Genomic DNA, 11,226 nt, shown 5'->3' on the forward strand with positions numbered 1-11,226 from the left:
ACATCCTTCTTCATACATACATGTTACTTTATTTAAAAGACCGAGTTACTTTATTTAAAAGTGTTACGCGTACATCTTTTACATGTCCAGTTACAAAATCTGAAGGATGCACAGGATATGATACCTCTTACGGAAATTACATATACTTGCAGTATACTTAAAGTATACTCCCAAGCATATGAAAAGTATATCTTTTACTATACTTGAAATATACTTCAAGTATTTTGATTTTCATAATATGCAAATTAGTTTATCAAGTATACTTTATACAAGTATATAAATGAAGACTCCATGCATGTTATACTTTGCTTATACTTCATGTACAGTGTGTTCGAGCCAGACTAGCTGATAACCTTACAGAAAGCAAATGTCTTTAATTGTCCTGTTTGTTTGTCTCGAACAGACACAATTAAATCAGACAGAGAGAGCTCGACACAAAAAGACGACACAGCAGACCCAATCCATTGTGTAAATGCTGTAGGTGAAGTTTTAAGCACTCGATTGATGGAGTTAAAACATCATTTTCATAGCTCTCTAGATGCCCAATAAAGTATCAAGCAAAAGATATATTTGAATGAAATTTAAAAGTGAAAAGCAAACTTTTATGCTAATTACAGGTGACTCGAGAAAACTTGAAGTTCACCAGGGACCATTAATAAATCTTAGAGAGTCCCAGTGAATTGGCATTATTATTGACCAGTTTTATGTTTATATTAACTGGATATAATTTATATCATGTAAGGGTGGTTCTCCTAAATATTGCATATAATTTTGTCTTCCCTAAAAAATATAAATTCCACCTGAAATATGAATATAATCATTGCTAATTATAGGCCCTATCAACCTCTCTGGCCATATGTTTTAAATAACAATGGTCATCATTCCAGAAAGAAATGGTCTATGTAATGCCCCAATAACGTCACATAACTGGCAGCTAGGGTAAAGAATTAGCACTTCTAAGTATCGAGAGTAAGAATTATATAAAATTCTACATTGAGAGACTGAGAGGAGTTCTAAAAAATGAAAGTAAATTTACTTTTCATACATGGGGAAAATTAAAATTGGGAAATTATTCGAGAGATTGAGAACTTCAAGAAACCAATTCAAATGAATTAATACACCAGAATGCCATTTTTCCTGAATTACATTTATAGTACTAGTCATAAAACACATTCAGGCACTATAAGAAAATAACAAGTTTTAATGAATCCATTTCACAGGCTTTAATGTGCATAGATATCATATTCGACATCTATATTCATTCAGCTGCTTTAACTTGTATTTCATCCCAAAGTCTCTCCATTGATTGTCACCAAAATTCAGAATTAGATCGTATACATTAACTTAGATTGTATTATAATTATAACTTAGATAATATACATAACATAGATAATATACATAACTTAGATAATATACATAACATAGATAATATACATAACTTAGATAATATACATAACTTAGGTAATATACACATAACTTAGATAATATACATAACATAGATAATATACATAACATAGATAATATACATAACATAGATAATATACATAACATAGATAATATACATAACTTAGATAATATACATAACATAGATAATATACATAACTTAGATAATATACATAACATAGATAATATACATAACTTAGATAATATACATAACATAGATAATATACATAACTTAGATAATATACATAACATAGATAATATACATTAACTTGGATAATATACATTAACTTAGATAATATACATAACTTAGATAATATACATAAACTTAGATATAATATACATAACTTAAATCGTATACATTAATTGGCTTAGATTGTATATATAACTTTGATAATATACTTAACTTAGATTGTATACATTAACTTAGATTGTATACATTAATGCCTGCAATTTGTGCAAGTTTATAGACCGTTCACTATTTGATCAATGAGATGAATGGCACCTGAAATTCATTTTGATTATCACGTTTACATTGTACTATCATTATAAAGGTTGTAAAGCTGTTAAGCATGTGTACTCATTCTAACTTAAACACACACCTGATGTAATAATACCAGCTACCCAAGTCTTTATAAGCAGCTGAACTCATTCACAGAGCCCAGTTTGGAGACAGTACATGCTTGCCCACTAATAGAGTCAAGACTTTGACACATCCCTAAAGGGATTTAGCTAGGGCATTAGATCCATTTACTTACTTTTTTGTTGCTGTAAGGCATTTTGGAACAAGTTCATAAGGTGCCCCGCCCTCGCTCCTCGGAGATGTTACTAAAAGAGGAGTTTTTGTTGAATGGATTTATTGGGTGAGCAAACCCAGCATAGACTAAGTACCTGGTACAAGTAGCACTATTACAGGTTCAGTGGCTGATATCAATCTGGTAGACCTGTTACCATCTACACACCCAAGTCTGACTCTCTGTGATTACCTTCAATTTCATATTCCCAGTCAAATTCAACATTACACAAAAGTTAGGATCATTTGTTCTAGGTTTCTAGCTGTATTGTGAATAATTCAACTTATTGCATTTAATAAATTTGGTAATAAACTTTAAGTATATATTCTTGTTACCTCTTGTTTAACATTCAGAGTTGAGAAACCCACATGCTAGAAGGCAAAAGTAAAGGCCCATAAAAACAAAATACATATCAAATTTATCTAACATACAATATCATGTACTTTAATATTTTCCCCATTTTTCATCGTTAAACATAATGTTTGTGTGGTAAGTGGAGCATCAACGCACAGTGTTTAGATGTTCGTAAGATCAAACGATGATGGTCGGCCATTAAATCAATGAAGTTTTCACGCAAATCAGATAATCAAAATACATATTTCACAGTAAAGCTATCCTTGTACATAATTTGAGTAAGTGTTTGTCTGAATATTGGTTTTATGCGATATGTAGTCAGGACTATCACGCGACAATATGGTGCCTTTAGCATTGCATATACTATCCATGAAAAGTAATGATATCAAGAAAACAGCCTCAGCGCAAGTACATACCCTAAATATCTAAACAAAATAGGCATGAAGTGAAACAAGCAGTTTAGCAAAAAATACTTATTTAAAAAATTGACTCAAGAACAGAAATGGCCGGGTTGCATTTAAAATATGTTATCTATCATAGAGACAGCAGTACAGGGATCCAGATGAAATAAAAATTATAAACTGAAGTATTTGTGGTAGAGAATCAATTATGTAATGCTTTTAATTTAAGAAATCTTACCCTATACAGATGCCTTGGATTTTCGTATGCATAATTATAAAGCCAGAGTACACAAAACATATTTTTAAAAAATGACATATTTAATAAATGTAGAATTTTTCCAAAAAAAACAAAACAAAACAAAAAACAAACAAAAAAAACCCCAAAAAACAACAACAACCGAGCAAAGCACATACTTTTAAATGTCACATGTATATCTTCAATGTTTTTATAACAACTATAATATACAAATTAAGGTCTGAAAAATGTCAAGTAATTAAAAGTTGTGAGAGGAATTGGTTACACAAGGTACATCTGTATGTACCATGCTTAAACAATGACAAAGTTCAATATACATACAAATTTTTCAAGAATATTGTCTGATCACTTTCAAAAATACACATACACATCTTCAATGTGTCCATAACAACTGTACAAAGTTTGAGGACTGTCAAGTTAGAGGTGTGAGAGGAGTTGGTTACACAAAGTATAGTTACCCTATGACAAGGACACCCACCCATCCTCCATTCACCAATTTATAAGCCAGCTAGATGCTGTGCAATCCAGCCAAAATTGAAAGATATTACATTCATGTAAATGTTACTCACAATGTAAAATGATTCAAGTGCATATTCATTGTTCAACAGAATTTTATACAATGACTGAAATATATCTGATATGGATCAGATGCAGAGCAGACACTATTAGTTACACAGTTAGTTAGTGACCTAATACGGAAAAATACATGGTGTGAAAAGAAAACCCGTATCGGGCGAGGCGAAGCCGAGCCCGATACGGGTTTTCTTTTCACACCATGTATTTTTCCGTATCAGGTCACTAACTGACTGTGTAACGAATTTATCACGTCGAAGACCTCTAACTGTATATGTGGGGGTCTATATCATACAACTTAGTCAAATGTCTTTCCTTTTGAAACGGCTGCAAGTCGAACCCGACGATAAATAAAATTACTCGCCCAATACGGATTTTACTCGCATGATACGGTTTTTTTCACGGCGTCATGTGACCAAGATCTGACCAATCAGATTTCAACAATTTTGTCTGAGGCGTGATAAAAAGGTAAGCTAGGTTGTATGAGACTAAAGAGCTGTATGATACACACAAACTGCAGAAATGTCGTGTATTATATCTTTTAAGACAGTAACAGTCTCACTCTGAGACAAAATTAGTGGTAGATATCATGACATTCCATAGTATTTTACATGTGTGGGACATTTGATTTTTAAAAAAGTCCCAAAGATTATTTATAGGAAACCATACATTTTAAAATATGCATGGATGAACAGAAAAAATGAGGCTTTCTTATGAAGCTGATGTACATGCATTTCCTGAATCAGAATGTATGTAAATTCCAGTCAGATAATGCATGTACTATCTGGTTGGACCTTTCAGCGCAAATAAAACCTTGTAATTATCTACTTATTATTTAGATAAATCATGATAAAAGGGTGATAAAAGGTTGCGATATCAGTTAATTCGAATTGATAACTGTATGAAAAATACTTACCCTACACAACCATGACTGTTTGTTCCATCATATATATATATACTGACTGTCACATACCTCTCCTAGTGACATTAAACAAATGACCTTGACACAGAATCGTAACACACCCTGGCTTAAAGCATAAGGATCAACTCTTTCAAGTACAGCCTTATAATCATGCAACCTTTCGGTTTCAGTTTCAAAGGTGAATGACTCTCAGCTTTTTCAAATATCAAAACCTCGAACTTTGCTCAGAGGTTAATTATATCCAAAATATTTCATAATTTCAAAGTTGAAACCTTCATTGCAAAGACAGATTTATAAATATATTAACTTCATATAAGAGGGCATAATTTATCTGAAAGTGTGAACCACAAAAGAAGTAAATTAAGATCTCTCTCTCTCTCAATCTCTCTCTCTCTCTATATATATATATATACATATATATAGTTTTCAAAGTTTTAAATCATTACATGAAAGCAAAAAGGAAACCAATATGGAAAATCAGGATGATTGGATGGACAGACAGATGCACAGATGGAAAGACAGACAGACAGACAGACAGATGGACATGTACAGTATTACAACTGTCTGATGTACGAAAGATGTGACACATGTATCGTGATTTCTTGATGGGTCTCCAGTAGCAAGTCTATGGAGATTCTCAATATCCCATTTACAAGCACTCCCTCAGTAATTATAGTCAACAGAACTGTACTGAAATCTTAGTGCAATTTACCAGACGAAAACAAGAGGTACTGTGAGCAATGCTCACTAAGAATACCCCCCGCTTACCCCAATCTCCCAAAGGGTGTTGGTAATAGGTATAAACTACCTCTTTTCTGAGTGTAAAAAACAAATGGCATGACAAACCTTGGGTATTCTCGTTTATAGGGAGAAATGGATTATCTAGGAACACAGCATCTCCATGCGATGAAAAAAGCCGTTAAAGAATTTAAATGGAAACCATATTGCTACTTCGATGTCCAGTGTGCGTGACCTTTGACCTTTTGACCCCAAAATCGATAGGGAACATCTTCATCCCATGGGTAGTCCATATGTATGATATGGTGACTGTAGGCAGAAAGGATAACACTTTAGAGCCCGGAAACCATATTGCTACTTTGATGTCCAGTGCGCTTGACCTTTGGACCCCAAAATCGATAGGGAACATCTTCATCCCATGGGTAGTCCATATATATGATATGGTGACAGTAGGTGGAAAGGATAATGCTTTAGAGCCCGGAAACCATTGCGTCTACAGATGGACGGACGGACAGACAGGCAGACGGACAACCCGATTCCAGTATACCCCCCCCCCCCCCACAACTTGTTGCGGGGGGGTATAAAAATTGGAAGGCCTCATCCAAACGACTTCATGTTATTTACTATAGATAAAGAGGTTTAGTGAATGACCAGCTCTCACTTGTTTACAGTCTGCACTTGTTCTCAATCTCCACTGCTGAGAGGTTTAGTGAATGACCAGCTCTCATCTGTTTACAGTCTGCACTTGTTCTCAATCTCCACTGCTGAGACTTAATACAGAAGTGGGCAAATGTCTGAAATTAACATTCAAAATTTAACTGGTTTGATAAACCAATAGATATATATTTTCAAGAACAAATACTTCATTTACAATTTTAATAGACTTTTTACAAAATTCTAATTTGGGAAAATAAATCATAATGATGTAGATCTAATACTATATCTTTAACAATTTCAAATCATTACTTCATCTACAATTTAACACACTACTACAAAATTATAATTCAGGGAAATAAATCATAATGATGTACGTAATACCATATTTTAGTAACGTGTTGGTTAACCTGTACTCTGCATATACATAATTTTTATATACTCATTCAAACTTCAGCTGCACAATTTGAACATTTCCTGTCAAGAAACACTAAACAATTTCATGTTTTCTATGCAGACTAGCTTTTAGTGAGATTAAATAAACCGCACATAAACAAGAAATGCACTGTGAAGCAGGTAAATTATACACCAGATGCTCTTCTTGCAGGCAACGAGTTTGCTTTTTGTTACATAATATTCCCAAGTTTCAAAGGATTTCACAATTATAAAGTGAACAAAGAGAGTTAAATTATCAAGTAGGTTATCAAGCAGGTCAACAGACAGGTCACACCTATTTGATAAAGGAATTCTTTCATTGTTACTAACTATATCTGGGAACACAATCTCTGAAGAGTTTTTGATTATGAATATTAAATCATACCTACTCAGACTGCGTCTTGGTTTAATGTATTAAAGAATTCATAAAGCAAAATATCTATATATCCAAATTGGCAGACACTATATGACACAATACTTCTCCTGTCTCCCAATGCTACAACACTTTATTTCGAGATCTTTACAAACATATCAACCTACCAATGTTACAATGTCCTACTTCCCTGCCGACATCCTTTATTTGGATACGGACCACAAGTAGATTATAGAGATTTAGAAAGGAAAAACAGCTCTAAAGTTAGGTTTAACCTATTTTTTCTTTATCAAACCTCAAAAGCAAAAATGCTTAATACAGAATGTGTTAGAACAATTTAGAACAGAATGCACTATACCTATACACAGAGGAAAAGGGGGTGGGGGTGGAGGGTCCAGTGACCAGTGGGAATTGGTGCATATAGACAAGTATGGATTTCCAAACCAAATACCAAGAAATATATGCAGAAATTAATAAACCAAGCCCTAATCTGCCTGTATATACTGGAATAAACTTTCAGTTAATCCAGCAGTACACCTTCACAGGAAATCAATACAATCAAAATATGACGGTTGGTTAGGACATACTATCTCCCAACAGTGGGAGCTTGATGTCATCATAAAATTAATACTAATTAACCCCATTACTTTCAGTCAGGCTACAATGCCTTATATAAGCTTCCGCTATTACTTGTGAAACCAACACCAACAGGCAGTAAAATTCATTGTTGCAGCAATGCAATACCAGCAGTGTGGAACTGGTGTTGGACTTTATGCTAATGCACGGTTATCACGTTTATCATCTGGGTAATAATGAAGCTAATACTGAAATTTTGTTACTTTTTTCAGAAAGCAGGATATGGCCAAGAGGACTGTTACAGGTAGAGAAGCAGACAATTTTCTGATGAGGCACGGCGGAGGAACTCAGTAAGCCATGTCAAGTGTGTCTTCCACCTAGACTGGCTGGTCACTCATCTGGTGGTCCATCAGCAGTGACCACTTCATCACTCATCTGGTGGTCCATCAGCAGTGACCACTTCATCACTCATCTGGTGGTCCATCAGCAGTGACCACTTCATCACTCATCTGGTGGTCCATCAGCAGTGACCACTTCATCACTCATCTGGTGGTCCATCAGCAGTGACCACTTCATCACTCATCTGGTGGTCCATCAGCAGTGACCACTTCATCACTCAAACGTTACACTGCAATACATAAATAAGGCTAGACCAAATGAAAACAAACTCATGGAAACTCATACTGATATGGCCGTATGCAGTACACACAACCTCTTGCTTTGAAAAGTACTAATATATATTGTTATACACCTAAAAAGATTTCTTATATATAAAACTCACACTCATGGTCTATTGACCGATCAACAGTTTATGAACTGTTGACCGGGCAATAGTCTGCTATATTTCTATTGGCTATGCAAGTCAATTGTGGTTCTCAATCTGCTGCTTTGCTTACATAATAGCGAGGTTCACTGATTTGACTGATGAAAATACAAAATAAATTTATAGAACGCAGAACAGAAACACGAAAAATGTAATTATCGATTATTAATTAGACTTAAAGAATTAAAATAGATCACCAACACATAGTGAGAATGCAGGATACACTTTATCAATTAGGATATTACATAGGTTTTCTTTTAAACTATAGTTGATGCGTTGATAAATGTACACAATTCCTCTAGCTGTCATGTTAAGAGTTCAAAGTCAGCAAACCATGTGCATCTAGTAAAACATCCTAAAAATTGAAAGTGTATGTATAACAAAACAGTTATAGACTACGGCTTTGGGCAACAAACCCGTTCTCAGGTCAAACAAAACAGCTGTTGTCCTCGAACCCAGTCAATAACTGTATACTGTTCTTTGCTACTCTTGAGATTACTCCATGTGCCAAACAGAGAAATGAAGATGATAGATGCGACATGGAGATGAACCTGAAACACTGGTTTCTACTCAGAAATAATTCAAGGGCCTTGATTGAGTACTGTAAACCAAATTTTATTTACGTGCGAGAAATTTTCGTGAAGTTAGCAAGAACCTAATCGTTGCAAGTATTTCTCAGAGTGAACCAGTCCTTTAATGTCTCATATTATCTCAGTCGTAAAAATTAGTCACTGTAAAATACTTTATCACTCAGTCTGGTATTTCACAAAATAAAATCATCGCTAATAATAGTTGGTTTACAGTAATCAGTGAAGCCAAATCAAAGCACACCAATTACTCCGGAAACACCTATAACAGAACAACAATTGGGGAACAGCAACATCAGCAAGGGCAGCCAAGTTCATTTTGCAACATCCAGCTACACTCCAACATACCTGAAAAGCATCAAGCAAATGTAGAAATACAGAGAGGACTGCAAAAGGAGGAAATCTTTGGGTTTTTTTTTTTAATTTATGTGAGCTTCAGAAGAGGGCAACTCAAATGAAAGAATATGCATTGTAAATACAAAAAGGTTAAAAATATTAAATTTAATTTTCAAAAGAATGCCAAATGTTTTGATTTTATGGTCTCCAATTAAGCCACACCATTTAGGTGCAGATTCCTTAAAGGGCACTTCAACCCAAACCTAAATTCTCATAGTCTAATGGAAGCCAGACAGACACCTACCACCAGACCTAGCCTAAGTGAACCATAGACAAAGACATGACCTTAATACAATGCCAACAAAAAAAATACCCTTATCATGACTATCCCAAGTTTTTAATTGTGCAATGAGTGCACATTCCATTACAACCACACCTTTCCATTACAACCACACCCTTCCATTACAACAATAACCTTCCATTACAACCACACCTTTCCATTACAACCACACCCTTCCATTACAACCACAACCTTCGATTGCAACCACAACCTTCCATTACAACCCCACCCTTCCATTGCAACCATAACCTTCCATTACAACCACACACTTTCAAGACTACCAACCCTTTCCATTACAACCACATCCTTCTATTACAACCGCACCCTTCCATTACAACCACACCCTTCCATTACAACCACACCCTTCCATTACACATCACAAGAACTTTAGGAAAGCATGAACACAATTTTAAACTGAAACTACCTGAGTGTATGGTTAATGAAAACAAAATTTAGCAGGCTGAACTTATGCGAGTCCCTTTGAATGCTACATAAGTAAATAGCTGCCAAACACAATGGAAAAACTGAAGAAATGAAGTTCACTTCATATAAACATTTAAAATTTTTCATCTGAATGAGACAATTGTAAAAATTTTAGACATGCATATTTCCAATAATGAATTCAAAACTTGGGTGATTAACCTTGCCTGAAGGATTCCAATCCACACATTTACAATATTATATTTCATGTACATATTATGACACTGGTTCAGATATTATTGATATTTTTCAGTTTTGAATCGACATTCGTTGAAAATAATTAAAAATGAACAAATATGTATCATAAAATAAAGAAGACTAATGGATTTTGGTCATTACAGAATAATTATTATTCTTGGAAATACAAGAAAACCAAACATCACAAACACTACAGATTTGGATGTAGGTTGGTTCAGTAATGAGCCTAGGGCTGTTTAAGTTTACCGACAGCATTACTTTTTTACTCAGAGAATTAAGTCTGATGGAACAATAAAACCAACAATAATTATGAATTTGTGTTCAATATTCTATTCAACAAATTAGACTAAATGGCTATCAGTGATACTAATGCATTGCAGAACTCAATTTGCATTAAGACAATGAAAATATTGATCGAAAACCTGAATATAGAACATTTACAATCAAGTGGTATCTATAATTATATACTTCAAAATGGAGTTTCTGAGCGTCAGTTAACTTTGTAACGTTCAGTCAAAATGACAGAATATTCTATGGGATGCTCTTGTTGACCTGATTTCCAATGCACACTGTTAAGTAATCCATCAATGCATTTTGTCATTGCTATGGTTTGGTGGTTGCATCTTTCAATAAAAACTACCTGTCTCAAAAGTTTCCGACATACCTCACACACTGAACAAAACTTTACAGCTATATGTTGACATTAAAGTTTCTTTTCTTTTTTTTTACTTTGTGTTATAACAATACAGAGATAGTCATCTAAACAAAATCTTTGACACTTTTTCCAGTACTGTATAATATTGCGACTCCTGGTCTTCTTAAAGACCCAATTTTTTAGTCACTGCTACTAAAATTTATCATTGTGGAGATCCAACATTCAACTTCCTGTCAATCAAACTTTCAACTTGATTAACTGTCTACTGGAGTTAGATGTTTTGACAACAAA

This window comes from Ostrea edulis, chromosome 9 (genome assembly GCF_947568905.1).
Source record: "Ostrea edulis chromosome 9, xbOstEdul1.1, whole genome shotgun sequence".
NCBI lineage: Eukaryota > Metazoa > Mollusca > Bivalvia > Ostreida > Ostreidae > Ostrea > Ostrea edulis.